This window comes from Tursiops truncatus, chromosome 5, assembly GCF_011762595.2.
Source record: "Tursiops truncatus isolate mTurTru1 chromosome 5, mTurTru1.mat.Y, whole genome shotgun sequence".
NCBI lineage: Eukaryota > Metazoa > Chordata > Mammalia > Artiodactyla > Delphinidae > Tursiops > Tursiops truncatus.
The window spans coordinates 66,493,973-66,513,156 of record NC_047038.1 but is presented as its reverse complement, the minus strand read 5'-3'; the positions used below and the strand labels follow the sequence as shown (position 1 = coordinate 66,513,156).

The window sequence follows — 19,184 nt, the reverse complement described above, 5'->3', positions numbered from 1 at the left end:
AACCTATATACAGAACAGAAAAAGACTCACAGACAGAAAACAAACTTATGGTTACCAAAGGTGAAAGGGAAGGGGGAGAGACAAATTAGAGTACAGGATTAACAGATAAAAACTACTATACTTAAAATAGAGAAGCAACAATTCCCTATAGCACAGGGAATTATACCCAATATTTTGTAATAATCTAAAATAGACTATAATCTTCAAAAAAAACCCTACGAATCACTGTGCTGTACACCTGAAACTAACACAAGACTGTAATTCAATTATACTTCAATAAAAAATAATAATAATAATCTAAATGAATGGTTGTATCATGCTTTGCAATGTATTTTTAAACATTAACCTTCCTTGAATTCTTTGGAAAAGCCAATTCGTTCATGATGTACTTTTTCAACACATTGTGAGATTTGGTTTGCTAATATTTTGTTCAGGAATTTTGCATCTATTTTCGCAAGGAAGAATGACTTTTAATCATCCATTATCAATAAAATCCTTATTTGATTTTGGCATCATGATAATTTAGCCTCATTAAGTTATTTGTAAGATGTCACCTGTTTTATTTTGTTCTATTTTCTGGAAGGATTATATGGTTTTGGAATTAATTGTTTCTTGATGATGTGTCATAACTTGCCTTTTAATTGATCTAGATCTGTTGTTTGTTCTGTTTGGGTTTTCATTTTGGCTTTTTATATAGAAGAGGGAAAGATTTTTAAACACTGATCTAGTTTCTTTAAAGGTTACAGGTCTACTAAGATTTTCTTTTATTTCTACTTGATTCAGTATTGCTAAGTAATTTTCTGTGTGAAATTGTCCATTACAATGTAAATTTTTTACATAAGACTGTACAATGTTCATGTATGTGCAATTTTATTTTGTATGTTAGATGTTTTTTCTCTCCCTGTCCCTTGATAAATTTCACCAGGGTATATCAATTAACACTGAATTACCTTTTTTTTTTTAACAATTAAAATCAATTTGGCCAATTATTTTGGCTTCATACCAAAAGGCATAAAATTGCCAAGAAGTGGTAAGCCTTTTCTTGGTAATCCATTCTTTTAATATTAAGCTTCTCCGTTATTAAAGTATATTTGTAATTATTCTATGTTCAGCACCCATGAAAAGCAGCCATTCTTTCATTTTGATGAAATAAATTTTCATTTCTTTTTCACTGCCAATAATAAATAATGTTTCCTTTCTAGAGCCTTTCTTCTTAAATCTTTATTCACAAGTCCTATATTTCTCTTTGATTCATTCCTTTGAACTCTGTCTAGGGTCTCTCCGTATCTTTTAAATTTTGAAACAGAGAACTTAATATTAAACCCTAGAACTACCTGATCAATGGTATATAAAATAAAAAAATGATCTTAGGAACCCAAACATTCAATATGTTGTCTTCGTTAATACTGCTTGAGAAGCCTTGAATAAGGGGATTATGCAAAGTGGGAGAGTGGAGGCCTCCTGCAGAGAGGAAATCTTGACCACAGACACACTTCCTCATCACCTCTTTTATTAAGACCTCAGAGACTGTGCCCTCTGTTTTCTTGTGTGCTACCACGTACTTCTTCCAAATAGAGTTTTCCATGACCCTAAATAACTCAGAGCTTTCTCACAGTTTTTCCAGGTTTCCTAGGGGTTTGCATTGCAAAAACAAGGAAACTGGCTAAGATAACCTTAACTAATCATAAGGATTTTATATTTTCAATAAGTCACTGAGCAAAATGACACCAACACCTCTAAGACCTGGGAAGAAAACTATGCCTCCAACCCTTTGGCTCTCTCTCTTCATTCTCTCTTTGGTTCTGGAGAGAACATGAAATAAATATATTTTATCTCAGCAGGCATGAGATAAATATGTTTTGTTTCTAGGACTGGTGATTCTGATGATAAAAGTTAATTATATCTTAATTACCCACTTATCCCTTTGCGAGGGCGGGGACAATAGAGGAGACAATAGTTCTTTGCACAGGGCAGTGTCTCAATAAACATCTGTTGAATGAATGAACTAATGACAAACAAGTTAAAGATGGCATTGGATCCTTGGAATCAAAAGGTCCAAGTAAGTTTCCTCTACATTTTAAGAAATACAGGGTTTTATCCGTTTCTGTTTTTTCTTCTAATTTATGAAAGTAAATAATAATGATCTTAGTCATCATTCTCAGAAAAGGGATGACTATTTTTCTTTCAAGAATAATTAGCTCAAAAACAATTAAAGTTCACAGAGGCCACCTAAGGTATTAGGAAAGTAGCTGTTTTTTTTTTTAAAGAAATTTACAAACCATGGCAATACAAATCCTTTTTGGAATAAGGCAGCATTATAAATCTATAAATTAAAATATTTTACTCATCCATTTTTAATTACAATAGGAAACAGAAAAAATATATTCAGTCAATATAAGTATAATCTTTATCTAGGTTAGGAATACAATGAAAGGGATATAGGTGGAAATATAGATGAAAGCAACAGAGATCAAGAAGGTGGAGGGAGAGGGAAAACGGAGGAAAAAGAAAGATAGAAACATAGATCGAAAGCAGCAAGAATTGAAAGAGAGAAGTGTTCCCTATTAAAAGCTTTTTAAACAATTACTGCTATAGGCTGTTAAAGTTGGGCTATGGTGTTCCCCCAATAGGATTAAACAGTAATGTCAAATTTTGAATTTTCCTAAAGAGCCAAAGGACAATAAGCTATGAGCTGTAAGTTTCCCATAATTTAAAGACTGCAATAAAAATTTAATATTCATTTAGGGAGAGAAATACGTATTTCCTACTCTATCAGTTATAAATAAGTTTAGCTGCAAGTAAAGAAACCACGATTAAGAGTAGCTTAGAGCTTCCCTGGTGGCGCAGTGGTTGAGCATCTGCCTGCCGATTCAGGGGACACGGCTTCGTGCCCCGGTTCAGGAAGATCCCACATGCCGCGGAGCGGCTGGGCCCGTGAGCCATGGCCGCTGAGCCTGCGCGTCCGGAGCCTGTGCTCCGCGGCGGGAGAGGCCACAACAGTGACAGGCCCGCGTACTGCAAAAAAAAAAAAAGTTTCTTTTTTTCCTCACAGAACAAGAAGTTCAGGGCAAGGCAGTATCTGGTGTTCACTGACTGCTCAATGACGTTACTGAGGATTCAGGAACTTTTTTCTCTTTGTTCCAGTGCCCTGGCCACAATAAAAGACCTTCCACTCACCATTGTGGCCTCCAGGTCTCTAGATAGCTCCTGAACCAGCAGGCCTGATATCAAGGAAAGAAGAGTGCGACTGGAGAAAAATAATAAAGAACAAGACCAAAGGGGCCTTCCTGCGTGCCTCTCCCTCCTTATCAGAGAAGCCATGGCATCTGGGACACCTCGCTCAGCCCGCTTGTGCTTACATCTCATAGGCCAGTACCACGTTCCCTAGGGAGAAGGGCTTGTGTATGGGGATGGCGTGGTAAACCATCATGTTCACCACAGTCACATTTTCAAGAGATCAATTTACTTTGCCTGGGGTCACACTTTAATGAAGAGGACAACAGCTATTTTTCCCTTGGCAGTCATATTCCAGTGGTCTGGCAGCAAGCAGAAGAAAGATTTTCCTATACAAGAAATTTTGTTCATGGGCAAATATATTTAGTCTTGCTATTGTACTCAATTCATTCAAAGATACATTCTAATTTACATGAGGTGGATATCATAATCGAATGCAGGGCAGGCCCTTGAAATTCCAAAATGCAAGCACAACACATGAAAATGTTCCGATTCTGCCAGGTCCTTACGGTTTAAAATGTAAAATACTAAGCTGTTTGCTGCAAGCAAACTTGACTCTTCCTAAATTTAATCCGTCATCTAAGTCTCGCAACAGAAATATTTGCCCCTGTGTATACTCAGTGAATACAACTGAAGATGAATATCCTCATTTTCTCTTATGAAGACTCAGGAAAACACAGGTTTGTTAGGCAAATTATGTACTCTTTCCAGGCTCTCTGGACAATAAATATAATTCAAATTTAGTATCCCTGATGATTAGCATATATATATACACACACACATATATATATATTAGTGTATATATATATTTTATATATATAAACTATATATATTATCATATATATAAACTAGTAAACATGATTAGTATATATATTTGTATATATAAATATGTAAGTATATATATACTAATACATTATGATGATTAGTATAGTCTTTTTTTAACATCTTTATTGGAGTATAATTGCTTTACAATGGTGTGTTAGTTTCTGCTTTATAACAAAGTGAATCAGTTATACATATACATATGTTCCCATATCTCTTCCCTCTTGTGTCTCCCTCCCTCCCACCCTCCCTATCCCACCCCTCTAGGTGGTCACAAACCACCTAGCTGATCTCCCTGTGCTATGTGGCTGCTTCCCACTAGCTATCTATTTTATGTTTGGTGGTGTATATATGTCCATGCCACTCTCTCACTTTGTCACAGCTTACCCTTCCCCCTCCCCATATCCTCAAGCCCATGCTCTAGTAGGTCTGTGTCTTTATTCCTGTCTTACCCCTAAGTACTTCATGGCTTTTTTTTTTTTCTTAGATTCCATATATATGTGTTAGCATATGGTATTTGTTTTTCTCTTTCTGACTTACTTCACTCTGTATGACAGACTCTAGGTCAATCCACCTCACTACAGATAACTCAACTTAGGTTCTTTTTATGGCTGAGTAATATTCCATTGTATGTATGTGCCACATCTTCCTTATCCATTCATCTGTTGATGGACACTTAGGTTGCTTCCATGTCCTGGCTATTGTAAATAGAGCTGCAATGAACATTTCGGTACATGACTCTTTTTTTTTGCAGTACGCGGGCCTCTCACTGTTGTGGCCTCTCCCGTTGCGGAGCACAGGCTCCGGACGTGCAGACTCAGCAGCCATGGCTCACGGGCTCAGCCGCTGTGCAGCATGTGGGATCTTCCCGGACCGGGGCACGAACCCGTGTCCCCTGCATCGGCAGGCAGATGCCCAACCACTGCGCCACCAGGGAAGCCCCGCATGACTCTTTTTGAATTATGGTTTTCTCAGGGTATATGCCCAGTAGTGGAATTGCTGGGTCATATGGTAGCTCTATTTGTAGTTTTTTAAGGAAACTCCATACTGTTCTCCATAGTGGCTGTATCAATTTACATTCCCACCAACAGTGCAAGAGTGTTCCCTTTTCTCCACACCCTCTCCAGCATTTATTGTTTCTAGATTTTTTAATGATGGCCATTCTGACCAGTGTGAGATGATATCTCATTGTAGTTTTGATTTGCATTTCTCTAATGATTAATGATGTTGAGCATTCTTTCACGTGCTGGTTGGCAATCTGTATATCTTCTTTGGAGAAATGTCTATTTAGGTCTTCTGTCCATTTTTGGATTGGGTTGTTCGTTTTTTTGTTATTGAGCTGCTTGTAAATTTTGGAGATTAATCCTTTGTCAGTTGCTTCATTTGCAAATATTTTCTCCCATTCTGAGGGTTGTCTTTTGGTCTTGTTTATGGTTTCCTTTGCTGTGCAAAAGCTTTGAAGTTTCATTAGGTCCCATTTGTTTATTTTTGTTTTTATTTCCATTTCTCTAGGAGGTGGGTCAAAAAGGATCTTGCTTTATGTCATAGAGTGTTCTGCCTATGTTTTCTTCTAAGAGTTTTATAGTGTCTGGTCTTACATTTAGGTCTCTAATCCATTTAGAGTTTATTTTTGTGTATGGTGTTAGGGAGTGTTCTAATTTCATTCTTTTACATGTAGCTGTCCAGTTTTTCCAGCACCACTTATTGAAGAGGCTGTCTTTTCTCCACTGTATATTCTAATATATTACTGTATAAAAAATATATAATATTAGTTTATATACACTAAACTATATAAACTTATATGATGATTTATATACATAAATAAGTATACTAGTTTATAAGCAATATAAATAAGTATATATGGATATAAAGTATATATAAACTAGTATATATATTAGTATATATAGTTATATATATAAACTCTCATAGATAAAGGTTTCTGGGAGATAGTTTCATAAATTCATAGCACAGTATGTGTTTTAATAGCATTTATCATGTATTTTAATAATTATATAGAAAGAGTATATATATATATATAGTATTTATGTATTCTCAGGGGGTGTAAAATATTAGACTATAAGGATATCTACCAAATTTACCAAGCTATTAACAGTAGTGCTAACAGTAGTGCTCTTTTCTGGATGGTGGGATAAAGGTAATTTGTGTTTGGGGCACGTGCAGCACGCACACTGGCACTTTACTATGGCTATATGATTATTATTAACAAAATTCTTATCACGTTATATTAGAAATGTTTGCATGTCAGTCTCTCCCATTAGCTGTAATCTCTATAAGGATTCAAGGGTCTTGTCACTTATTTCTATATCCATACTTTCTAGAATAGTACCTGGAAATTAGTAAGTGCTTGTTATCCTCAGAATAAATTAATGAAAGAATGAGTTTGATTTTGGACTTTCTCATTCAGGTCAGTGTCCGTCCATTCGTTCAAGTACTCTAACCAGGATTTGATGATCCACGTTCCTGTGATTGCGCTGATATGTTAGAGGTGCTTCCAACTAAAAATTGTCACTCGCCATCTGGTTCTACAAGCATGAAGTCACTAGCCACTGTAGTCGCTGACCTTCAACATACCCTGAAAGGAGTTCAAGGGGAAGATCAGGAATGAGGCTCTCCGTGCTCTGGGAAAAACTGGCAGAACAGGCCGTCAGATAGATATTTTCAGGAGAAGATTTTATGAGCCCAATTTCTTGCATCTTCTCATACCTAGAAAAGCACTAAAATCATTAATGGAGACATCTGGCTCCTCATGACTAGCAGCAACCTTTTGCCAAAATGTGTGCCTGACCGCATGTATCCACCTTCACTAAAATCACGTATATACTGACCTTCCCCCCACCTCTTCGGAGCAGTTCCTCGGAGCTATCTGAATGGCTGTCTCTGGGCTATAGTCCTCATTTGACCACAAAGAAAACTTAACTCACAACTGTCATGTTGTGCTTTTTTTTTTTTTAAGTGCTAACATTTTTAAAAGAAAACAAATAATCACTTAATATCCTTCAGATGCCCCTGAGAATAACATGACTTCACATTCCTAACATTGTCTTAGGTCCCATGATCATATAGAAGTTGATACCAAATGCTGACCTATCACTATTGAGAATCCCATCTAAAACTGCCTTCAAGTACTGTTGCCAGATGCCAATATTGACCTGGACCATTCACTATTTTATTTTCTTATTCAGAAAAAAAGCAGCATTTTTATCAACATTTCTTAAAATTACTTGGAAGTAAAAGAACTACTTTAAAACATAAAATGGTCAGGTCTAAGATTTGATTTGATTTACAAGCTAATAAATTAGTCTGTTGTTCTTTCCTGGATGCTGGTAGAAGAGACAAAACTCCTAAGTCAGAGAAAAAGGGTTTTGTCACTCATGGCACTGCAAACAGCTGGAGCACCAGTATATTTACAATGGTTCTTCTTGCCCCCAGATCTCACAAGGAGATGGGGAGGGGGCCAGATGGATGCTATACATGCAGAGTATGTGCATCCCAGCTGAGAAACGATGAGATTGGGGAATCCACCACATTTATAGAAAGGAGTGAACTAGCTTACTCTTTGTGTGGGTGTAGAAGGAGATATCACCTCATCTCTCAAGATTACCAACTGCATAAACAGCCCTGAAAAATGGCCCCAGTAAACAGCAGTTAGGGCCTTACAATCTTAGCACACTCAGCAAGACATAAAGGACAGCCAAGTAGCCTACAAAGGACTATCTCTCCCACAAAACTATTATTATATAAGTACAAATAAATCATCGACCAAAATTTGCAAATTTTTATTTGTTCTGCAGAGAACACAGAGCAAGCCTATTTCGATGTAGTTCAATGCTTGGGCTCCACTTGGCTTTTATCCCCACCTACTATCCCACGACTAGAGCAAAGAGTTGGTGAATGCAATACAAGAAATGAGGCTGCGGCAGAAGTCGGGGTCAGAGGATGAAGGGTTTTATATACCACGATAAAGACACTGGACTTATCCAAAGAAAACAGGAGCTATTTGAGGGTTCAAAGTGAGAGAGATTCGATTTGCATTTTATATAAATGGCATGGAACAGGCAAATATAGAGGCAGGAAGGCTAATTTGGAGGCAGTTGAATGATTGCAGCCTGACCCAAAAAGTAGGAGTTAGAATGCAGATAAGAATAGACTTGAGAAATGTTTAAAAGGTAGAATTGTCTCAATTTAGAGTTTAATTGTATACAAGAGGTGAGGAAGAAGAATTTAAGAAAATTGTCTGTTTCTGCCTTGAGCAACCATGTCACGGTGGCACTCTTCCCTAATGTAGAGAGCATAGAGCATGCAGCAAATGAGACAGTGAAAGCATTTTTTTCTTTTGATACTATAGGGAGTCTGAGATGTACTGGGACATCTGGGATGTTCAACAGAAGTTGGATAGGCAGATCTGGTGCTTTGGAGATAAAGCTAGGCTTGTGCCATGGAACTAAATGGTAATTGAAGTCATGAAAGAGAACAAGATCATGTCGGAGTATATGAAGAACAAGAAGAAAAAAAAGGTTCAGCTGAGAACCCTTGAAGCACAACCACTCAAAGACAGTCAAAAGACTTAGAATTACAACTAGAAAGAAGAAAATCAAGAATGCAGGATACCATGGGAGCTAAAAGAATATTTCAAGAAAAGAGACATCATCGTCAAGTGCTATGGTGAACTCGAATAACTTCAGAACTTAAAGTGTTTATTCGATTGAATAAGGAGGTCTTTATTTACATTGATATGAGCAGTTTCATTAGAATCGGAGGAAGAAATCATGTCAATAGAAAGAGAAGTCGAAGTGAGTTGAAGAAATGACAAATGAGTGTGTACATAGGCAACTGTTTCAAGAAGTGTAAAGTAAAAATGCAAACAGAGGAAACTTCCAGGGTTTGTTTTGTTTTTTAATGAAAGAAGAGATTTGAATATGCTTTAAATGAACATAGGAAAGAACCAACAGGTAAGGGCAGATTGAAGATGTGGGGATAAGACAGGAGAGATAGTCCAAAGAGATGCTAAAGTAGAATTTTCAAAAAGATAAAATCAGGACCCTCATGCAGATATAAAATGAACATGTATCAAAGATGGCCTTCAACTCACTAAACAAAGAGGTAACTCAAGATAGTAAGACCAGCTCAAAGTGATTTGAATAGCTGATTTATTTATAAGTAATTTAATATGGAAATGTAAGGATAAGATTGCTCAGTAAGTGCAAAATGATTAATATCCCGGAAAGCAAAAAACTGAAGCCTTTGGAGTTATCTTTTTACAGAAGAGAAAATGTGGACAGACCTTATTTACATCACTATAGGGCAAAATGCATAACTTAACTATGCATGTAACTTCACTAAGTCCTAATAAGTTGTGAGCTGAACAGAGTACATTTCCTTAGATAATCCTTACGTGGACCTGTAAAACAATGACCCCATATGATAATAAAAGGACATTCTGTTCACCTTTTGGCGTTATTTACAAGTTCTGAACAATTTTTCTCAAGAGAGAGTAGTTGCTAAGGAAATAGAAAGGAAGTTTATCTTCAAGGTCTTGGCAAGTATCAGAAACACTCAAAAAAAAAAAAGTGAGTGAAGTGAGTTAATGAACAATCCATTTATGAAATTATGGACAGAGTCAAGAAAGAGAAACCAAAAATGGTGAAGGGACCCTGGGATCAGCAACAGTAGCTCCACTAGGTCTGATAATGGAGCAAATGGTTACCATGACCCTTTGAGACCTAAAGCTGTAGACGCCAACTGTGGACTTTGATAGAGGAACACATCCAGTGGCAATCCCTCAGCCTGAGGAAGATAATAAAGGAAAGAATATCCCTCATCATTTTCCGGCTCTCCAATCTCTGGTGACTTCCATTGGCGAAATCCAACCTGATGCCAGAGGGCAAAGGAGCCTTTACGTAGGTCCTATAGCTCACTCTCCTGGGACATAAAGCAATGACCGATTAACTGGTACTATACCAAAAGGAACCTCTTGATAGATTCTAATATTCATGGATGTAGTGTCTCATCACATTCTGATTACAAATTAATACATTCTTTTATTGCTTCTCAGGAAAGGAAACAGATGGCAAATGGTTATGATTGGAATGAATCCATTTGTAAGCTATGATGTCCAAGATTATTTCAGGTCAATGTGAAATCAATAAACTTTGTATTCATACTTATATAATTTTTTCATACATTAACCAAATTAGCAAAACTTTCTCAGTGTATCAAATGTTGTCATGAGTTCTGAGAAGAGGAAATATGGTAACCAGCAACATTTCATGACACTGACTACTGGGAGTATTCGTAAATACTGACTGGATTATGATACCTAATGAGTTAACAAAATGAATTTCCTTTATTATGTTACAATTTTAGATGTTACATCCTTTATAAGGCTTTTTATCAGAAATCCAGAATGATGTAAAAGGAAAGGCCAACGGTTATTTCAAAAAGATGTTGAAATGCAGGGTATATTCAAACAAACTGGACAGCAATACAGGGTGATTTGTTTTGTGCCAAAGTATAGTCACACGGCTGCATAAGGCACAAGTTTTGAGCTTCTGTAACGTGCTTCTAACACCACTTCCAGATCTCTTTGGCAATTATTATACACTGTTGTAACATATACAACAACAGTATCTTTCAACAGTAAGTACCTCCTCCTTGAACGCTTTCCATTTTCTATATATACGTAAGTCTTTCCTAGATAATTTCAACAAAGAGTTTCATTTCAACAACAAAGAATTTGTTGAAATATCATGGTAGGCAAAGAATTGTACTCTGAACCCACTGAGGCTGTATCTGAGTCTCAATAAATGTCATTTTCATTTTCACCATGTATTTTATGGATGTGCATACATGTCCTCTCTTCTCTACCAGAATATAAATTCCTTACGTGTAAGTTCTCTCTTATCCACCACTATGTATCTTGTGGAAATAGAACATTATGGGCACTCATAAGCATTTGATAAATATCTGATGAATAAGTGGATGGATGGCTAAATGAATACAAACGAAAATTAAATGGTCTGTTAATTAACAAATATTTGAAGAACTCTCATCTATTTATCAACTGAAAGGGGGAAGTAGTATATGCTATTGCTAATTGTTTTACTAGGAATATCAGCTGCATCTATGTGGTATCTATGTTCTATTCTTCAATACCTATGTCATAAATCAATTAGAAACCTAAAATGGAGATTTCTTCAAATGTGGAAACATAAAGCATAAACTCTTAGTTTTGCTTTACAGATGAGGTCATAGAAAGATTAAGTGGTTTACAAAAGCTTTTATACAAATGCTAATAGCAGCATTATCCATAATAGCTAAAAAGAGAGAAAAGCTCAAATATTTACCAACTGCTAAATGGATGAATAAAATGTGGTATATCCACATAATGTAATATTATTTGGCAATAAAAAGGAATGAAGTACTGATACATGCCGTTCCAGGGATGAACCTTGAAAACATTACATTAAGTGAAATTTATATGAAATGTCCAGAATAGGCAAATCTATAGAGACAGAAAGTAGCTTAGTGGTTGCCAGGTTTGGGGGCAGAGTGAATAAACAGTGACTGCTAATGGGTATTAGGTTTCTTTGGGGATAATGAAATGTTCTCAAGTTAGATTGTGACAACTGTATAATTCTGTGAATATACTATAAAGCATTGAATTGTATACCTTAAATGAGTGAATAGTATGAAATGTAAATGATGTGGTTTTTTGTTTGTTTGTTTTTGCGGCACGCGGGCCTCTCACTGTTGTGGCCTGTCCCATTGTGGAGAACAGGCTCCGGACGCGCAGGCTCAGCGGCCATGGTTCATGGGCCCAGCCGCTCCACGGCATGTGGGATCTTCCCAGACCAGGGCACGAACCCGTGTCCCCTGCGTCGGCAGGCGGACTCTCAACCACTGCGCCACCAGGGAAGCCCATAAATCATGTTTTAATAAACCTATTTTTAAAAAGTAAAAATTAAGTGTCTTGTTCAAAATTGCAAGAATAATTAGTGAAGTCAGAACTGTAATCCACACTTTCCCAACCAGTACAATTCTTTTTTCTTACCTTGCTGTTGTCTTGTGTGTAACACAGTTACTTTTTACTCCCTTATTTTCTGAAAATCTTCACTGCTTTTTTGCCATTTTTGTATTTTTATTTAGTTCTTTCTTTCCTCCCATTTCTTAACTTCCTCAAGAGCTCTCACACTGTCCTTCCCAGCTGTTAAATGACCTACATTTTAATGATCACGACTCAGTTTTATTTCTTATGGCTGCACATCAGGGTGACTTCTGATAATATTAATCTAATTCTTCCACAAAAGAGACATTTGGGACTAAGCATATGAAACTTGATGGGCAAGACTTTTGAGAAGAAGATGACTTTAGCAGGATGTGAGCTGCAGGTGGGAAACCACTGAACAAAAGAATGATTCTGTTGCTGGAATCTTATTACATTCATAGAAATGAGAGACTTGCAAAGGTAGTTTAATTTGATACTCTTACCCAGGAGATTGACTTACATCTGGTGTGTGAGAAATGCCATTTTCCAGATGACTTCCTCTCCTGTTACAAAGTCTGGCTATGGCCCCTGCAAAGTGCTGGATCTGCTCCATGTTTGGGTGTTTGAGACACTTGTCTTTCCCCTCTGTGCTGGCTTTTTCCACTCATCTTTTTTAAAGTGTTCTACTGTAGGAAGATTAATTCTTCTCCATTGAGTTCCATGTCTTTTTGAATATATGTGCAGCCATTGTGATAATTCCAACTGGGTCAGAGAGAAGGCATAAGGTAAATGGTAGTTTACACTATTAAAGAAAGCCACAAGGTAATACATTTTCTCTCTGCAGTACATGACTCGATAGATTCCTCAAATTTAAGAAATAAAAATGGACATTTCCTCGTCCATTATTGTCAATCTCTAGAAATGTCATTAAACGTGATTAACAGGTGATTTTTTCTTTTTTTCCAAACGAAAATGTCCAATGTGAATCTTTCACTGGTTTAAATTGTAAATTACATTTTTTTCCCCTATTTTTAAAAACATTCTCTGGTGGCTTTAAGCAGCTTTTATTCACTTACTGTCCACGGTTATTCATTTTCCATTAATCCTGAGTTATTTGGGGGAATCGCTCAACTTTCTTGGGAAAAATGTTAATATTGTTAAGTTCGTGTCTTTTAACCTAACACATAGCAGTAAATATATAGTACAACTTGTTATAAGTTGTGGAGGGAAGAGGAAAGAAAGGAGAAGACAGAAGATTGCTCTGGTTACAGACATAGTAGAAGTAACACCCCAAAGTGAAGCCTTTGTGACACTGTCATATTTCACGACGTTAAAAGGGAAGGAGTAGGAAGTAGACAATGTTAGTTGCCTACCCATCTTCTCCCTTCTTTCTTGCTAACAGAAGCTCACTGTGTTTGGGTTGACAGTGTGCTCAGCCCCAAGGACTGAATCACGGGTTAGTTTTACCAATAATTACTTTAATGTCTCCTTTTGATTCCTTCCTATTTGGGATAATGGTATGTCATAATGATGCTTAGAACTTCAGCAGCCATCTTGCCACCAGGATGCAATAAAGGAGGACAAAAATTAAATGTGCTTAATAACAGAAAGGGTCAAAGAAATTGGGTTTTTGATGACATCACTGCACTGATGAACTAGATGTCCTGCCTCCTCCAGACTCTTTTTAATATAAGAGAAGAAAAATGTCTCAAATGATCATTGGGTGTTTATTAATTGCAGACCTACGCATCCTAACTGAAACAGTATCAGAGCGTTTTCATACCATCAAGAACATATATGATGCTCAAGATTATAAAGAAAGTTAAGCTTTTGATCAGGCTTAAATAATAGAAGCATTTCATCGAGCTCAGCTGCCCTCTCCGAGTGGGTGAGGGAGTTTATTTTCTCTGATATGCCCTTCTGGATGGCATGACTGAGGTGAAAGGCATAGTTATGGATAAGCAATGGATACCATACCGCTCTGGGTCCTCTCTGAATTTTGAGTTGTAATTCACAACAAGGATCATCATTTAAGAAAATAATGGATGACTCTTCAGATTTTAGGAATTTTCCTCAAGGAGACAAGCTGTTTGATGAGATGATCTTACTTGATAATCTTTTTTTTAAATTTATACTTCTGGGGCTTCCCTGGTGGCGCAGTGGTTGAGAGTCCGCCTGCCGATGCAGGGGACACGGGTTCGTGCCCTGGTCCGGGAGGATCACACATGCCACGGAGCGGCTGGGCCCATGAGCCGTGGCCGCTGAGCCTGCGCGTCCAGAGCCTGTGCACCGCAATGGGAGATGCCACAACAGTGAGAGGCCCGCGTACCACAAAAAAAAAAAAAAAAAAATTTATACTTCTGGTTATCACTACACACAGCATAGAAGACATACCTAAGTACCTAAAAGGAGAGGGCACATTTCATATTTACAAACAAATCCTGGTTGCAGAGCAGAGAAGGAGCCTAGGAATGTGTAGCCATGCTAAATAATATGCATCCTATTCCCTTTGCCCATCTCCCACTCATACCTCAGCCACACACTTTTATTCAATAATGAAAATAAATAGTATAAAAAAACTGCCAACACATTAAACACAGTTTTTATACATCTGTCTTGATTTCCTGAGTAGGGAATTTATAATAGAAATACAATGACTATGGCCTTCTATCATTTTTCTCTTAACACTTTGATCTGCAGAGTTCCTAGGAACAGAAAGATGGTCTATCAGAATCATTAACTGGATGATGTTAAGCTTATAGTCATGCAGCTAGTAGTTGTTGAGCACCTATAACGTATCAGGGTTTGTATTAAGTCCTGAGGTGGAAGGCATGATTACCACCATCAGTTTCTCACAGATGGGAATAAAACCGAGTTATGTACCCCCCAAATTGCATCCCACTGTGGTAGAGTGCTGTAACAAAGATTTGGGGACAAAGAAAAGAGCTGCAAGACTCAGATGGGGGTGGTTGGGAAGGCTTAGGATGGTAGAAACTCACACTGAATCTTGAAGGACTAGGTGGAACTTTCTAGATGAGGAGAGAAGGATATTTACCAGCAGTTGGAACTGGATGTTCAAAGACTGCAAGGCAACAGAGAAGCAAGCAGCTAATTATGGCAGGCTCACTGAGGGATCCATGTGCGGGAGAAGGAGCAGATGGGAAGGGAGGGAATTTTTGGCTATATGAAAGTTTAACCCCAAAGGAGACAGGAAGGCCTTGGGGGATTTTAGGCAAGGAAGTAAAAGATCATTCTGGCGGCTTAGGATAGAATGAATTAAAATGAAGAGAGTCTGGAGGTAGAAAGAAAATAATTCCAACAAGAAATTACAACAGTGGCATTGGGTATGAATCAAGAAATTTCAAGAGAGAGTCTAAAAGATTTGGTGATCAACTGAATGTAAGGGTAACAGCTCCACGGGGGCGTTGAGGAGAACTCACATATTCTGACAACCAACTGGGATGGACAGTTATGACGTACTTTATGATACATAATAAAAATGAGTTTTGTGTTTAGGGGAAGAAGGAAGCAACAAATATACTTTTCACAGTGTCGAGTCTGAGGAGCTTATGGTTTATTCAAGTAAAACTGTCCAACAGATCAGAGGTTCCTAAGCTTCCAGATTTCACATACCAGCAAAATTTCCAAATAAACATGAGGGACCAATTTAAGACTGCCAATTTTTCATTTTGCTAAGTCAGGATACGTTTTAAAAAAAAATCTATCCACTGATATCAATATTTCATTTTTATAAAAGGATATTTCAACACCAAAAACTGAGTGAATCTTAATATAAAAGGCAATTTATTAAATTAAGTAAACTTGACTTCATTTTAAAACTGCACTGAAATGTCCTTCTTTTAAATTGATTAATTAATTTATTTGGCTGAGACAGGTCTTAGCTGCGGCACACAGGATCTTCATTGTGGCACACGGGCTTCTCTAGTTGCGGTGCATAAGCTTCTCTGGTTGCAGCGCACAGGCTTCTCTCTAGTCGTGGCGCACAGGCTCCAGAGTGCGCAGGCTCAGTAGTTGTGGCACGCAGGCTTAGTTGCCCTGTGGCATGTGGGATCTTAGTTTCCTGACCAGGGATAGAACTGCATCCCCTGCACTGGAAGGTGGATTCTTAACCACTGGACCCCCAGGGAAGTCCCAAAATGTCCTTATTTTTTTTCCATTCCTCTTTTTCCAACATAATCCTCATCACTGACTTACAACAGACCACAAATTGGCACTAAAACCAATGAAATAGTTTGTACATATAGAGATTTGGGGTCCAATAGAGAAGCGTTAGTGGAAGATCTAGAATCATAAGCATAGTAGTTGAAATTGACAAAATAGATAATCATAAGTACTATTTATTCACCATCTTCTATGAGTCAAGCACTAATGTAAGGGCTTTACATAATTTCTCATTTCAAAATCTCAACAATTCTGAAAGGTAAGAGAGGGTAGTTCATTTTTACAGATGAAGAAATTGAGACTGAAGATATTAAGTTGCCCAAGATCACAAAGCAGAAAGTGGCAGAGCTAATAGCCAAGATTTCTCTAACTTGAAGTTCTCTATTTTTAAGTGTGATGTTAAACTGCTACCCTGGAAAGAATATATAGAATGAGACAGGGCATCAAGGATGGAACTCTAAGGAATACTGACACTTAAGATGATGCTCCAAAAGAAAAGAGCCTAGGAAAGGAAAATAAATAGCGTCATGTGAAACAAAGGAGAGGAAAATTTACAAAAGAAATGTGTTGTCAAAAATTCCAAATATCAGGCTTCCCTGGTGGCGCAGTGGTTAAGAGTCCGCCTGCCAATGCAGGGGACCCGGGTTCGTGCCCCAGTCCGGGAAGATCCCACATGCCGCGGAGCGGCTAGGCCCGTGAGCCGTGGCCGCTGAGCCTGCGCTCCGCAACGGGAGAGGCCATAACAGTGAGAGGCCTGCGTACTGCAAAAAAAAAAAAAAAAATTCCAAATATCATGGAGAAGGTAAATATAAATTAAATATGCATAAAAATCTATATTTATACAAATTGAAGTGAAAAAATTATACACTGCATTTTCTTTTAATACCCTGTTAGTAATACTCATCAGTCCTGCTGACCCTTTCACGTGCTCAGCAGTCACTCAGTTACTAGAATTAGGAACTTACTCTACAACCATGTATCTAACCACTTTTACAAGTCGGAAACCAACCTGGACACTTTTTTGGTACTGGCCCATTGTAAGGGTCTTAATCTGGATTACCTGAGCAGTTGGATTAGCTAGCATTTGAACTCCTGACCCTGGTACTTAAATGAATCTTTCAGGATCAAATCAAACCACATTCAAATTTATATAATATCTCTTATGCAGGATAAGTTCCTCTAACTAGAAAGTTTTTTAAAGTGTAATTTGTAATTTAGGAACTATGGATGTAGAGAAATGTTTGCTACAAACTTATAGCCTGTTCTAAAATTTCGATTATAAAAGCTGCTTCTAATAGGCACAAAGATTTGAAATGCAATTTCAATATGCTATCACCAGGAGGCGCTGATACATTGATATCAGGGTTTGAATAATTAAGCCAATACATTGTATAAGTTTAAGACAATCACTTTTATCAAGACCTAACAGAGATTTCCAATCATGAATTCTTTACCCCTTATATGCCTGTCATAAATTATTGCTTCTCAGGTCCAAATTCTTTCTATTTCCCTGCTCTGTGAAAATGGGCCCTTTAAATATTTTCCACTGTCAACTGTACCATGTCACACTTTATCAGTAGAGATTGCCGTAGGGACATTACAGGGGGAAAGGGTTTTGCCACCTGCTTCTCATGTGCTCCCTTCTGCGCAGACTTCTGCAGCATGTGCCTAGTGCCCAGGTCCTACAGCTCAGGCAGCTTCCAGCACCAGGTTCCTACGGTGTGCCCAGCTTCTCCAGAGCCAGGTTCCTGCAGAGTGGTCAGGAGAAGAGTGATACCACCTTTGGGCAGTTTTGTAGCATTGCTTCTGGTGAGATACCTCCTCACGAACAACTTTCCCTGGAGCACTAGAGAAAGGCAGCTTCCTGAGAGCAGATTTCCAACAAACTCCCCCAGGGTAGCGTCACAGGGACTTTTCTGACATCCAGTGAGGACTGTGCCTTCTGCAGTAGGTTCCAGATCTCAATCCTGGAGTGTAGAGAGGGGCGGAGGAGTGGGAACTCTTCCTTGGGTGATCTTCTCAGCCCTATGGATAAGGACTGCTCCTTATACCCGTTATACTGTATTCTTTAGAGTTCTGTTTACTTCTCACCAGTGAAAGAGGCATTGCTCCAATCTCTTATTAGAGTTGGTGATTCTTTATATTAAATTTTCCCTGTTCAAGTTACTTCATGATTTTTCTCTCCTGATAATATGCATACTGATAAAATCCAGTTACACTTACCTTTATTAAAATAACCAAAGAAATTAAAATAACCAAAGAAATTAAAATAATAGTAACTCTATAAATTTCAAAGATGAGAATTTAACATCACAACTTTTAAAGAAATAAATAATTCAAATAATACCTTTCCCATGAAATATTAACTTTGCCAGTTCACCATGTTTCCCAAGAGGAAGTCAAACACCTTTTCTGGTGGTCTTTCCTTAACCTTAAATTTCCTCAATATTAAAGGAGGAAAGAGGAAGACAACTGAAAGAATCTTACTGAGAAGCCTACAGGTCTATACACCTCGTCTGTCTTAATCCCACAATGACCCAAAGAGTAAGTGTTATTATTTCAATTTTAGTCAAGGAACTAAGACCAAGAGAGGTTAAATAACTCACCAAGATCATGCACCTAGTAAATGGCAGAGAGGATTCAAAGGCAGATGTGGCTGATTCCAAACTCCTTACGCTTCCCCACAGATGATTTTTTGTGTAACTGGCTCTCTTCTCTCCGACTCAGATACAGAAGGCGGCTCACTGGGACTGAATTTTTAATTTATGTTTTCATCTTCTTTGCTCTCAGAACAGATGCTTCTTCTTTCTGCATGCTTCATAAGAAAAAGAAAGAAGCAACTACCTAGAAAGCAGGCAAACAAACAAACAAAAAAAAGCTTTCATGTGTATTTTCCCTCAGTCAAAAAGAAATATTTCTAATAATATAACAAGAGTGAAAT

The 19,184-nt window shown here is 37.7% G+C and overlaps 1 protein-coding gene and 1 long non-coding RNA gene across 9 annotated transcripts in view; one reads left to right on the top strand and one right to left on the bottom strand.

Annotated features, from left to right (window-relative positions):
- Positions 1-3,289, top strand: part of LOC141278780 (uncharacterized) — a 38,110-nt gene extending 34,821 nt beyond the window's left edge. The window contains exon 3 of the long non-coding RNA XR_012331989.1: positions 3,145-3,289. This is a non-coding gene — a long non-coding RNA (uncharacterized lncRNA). The remainder of the gene's footprint in view (positions 1-3,144) is intronic.
- Positions 1-19,184, bottom strand: part of LOC101315509 (uncharacterized) — a 93,347-nt gene that overhangs the window by 7,087 nt on the left and 67,076 nt on the right. For 3 of the 8 annotated variants that reach the window (XR_012331985.1, XR_012331984.1, XR_002175003.3), the window contains exon 4: positions 18,850-19,087. The exons of 3 other annotated variants lie outside the window; for them this stretch is intronic. The gene's annotated coding sequence lies outside the window, so the exon portion shown is untranslated. Of the gene's footprint in view, positions 1-12,581; positions 12,824-17,997; positions 18,211-18,849; positions 19,088-19,184 lie in introns of those variants that run through there. 2 more of the 8 variants (XR_012331986.1, XR_012331987.1) reach the window with 2 other exon arrangements.